This window comes from Myotis brandtii, unplaced genomic scaffold (genome assembly GCF_000412655.1).
Source record: "Myotis brandtii unplaced genomic scaffold, ASM41265v1 scaffold1077, whole genome shotgun sequence".
Lineage (NCBI taxonomy): Eukaryota > Metazoa > Chordata > Mammalia > Chiroptera > Vespertilionidae > Myotis > Myotis brandtii.
The window spans coordinates 721,030-721,397 of NW_005353666.1; the positions used below are offsets into that span (position 1 = coordinate 721,030).

The 368-nt window shown below is 61.4% G+C and overlaps 1 long non-coding RNA gene across 1 annotated transcript in view; it reads right to left on the minus strand.

Annotated features, from left to right (window-relative positions):
- LOC106726678 overlaps positions 1-368 on the minus strand; it is a 15,878-nt gene that overhangs the window by 11,713 nt on the left and 3,797 nt on the right. The gene's annotated exons all lie outside the window — the stretch shown is intronic.

Consider the following 368-nt stretch of genomic DNA (forward strand, 5'->3'; position numbering starts at 1 on the left):
GAGGGGCCGCAGTGACAGACAGCCCAGGGCGCTGTCCCCGAGGCTCCGTCACCTGCACACACAGGCACAAACACGCATGCACACGCACATTCATGTGCACGCACACAGCACGCACGCGTGCTCACACGCACCTGCGGGGAGGGCCACCGCTCTGGCAGACGCTGGCGTTTCCCACCGTCCACTGAAGGGCTGTCTGAGTGTGTCTGCTGTTTTAACTTAACACGGATGTTAACAGCTTCACTGCGGTCTGAGCTACCTGCTCTGACACATTTACGTCAACGACAGGACGTGTTTTAGTAAATGTCCGACGGGACGTCCCCGCACGGACCCTTGTACCTGCCGTGGGGCCCTCCAGCGGGGCAGCAGGG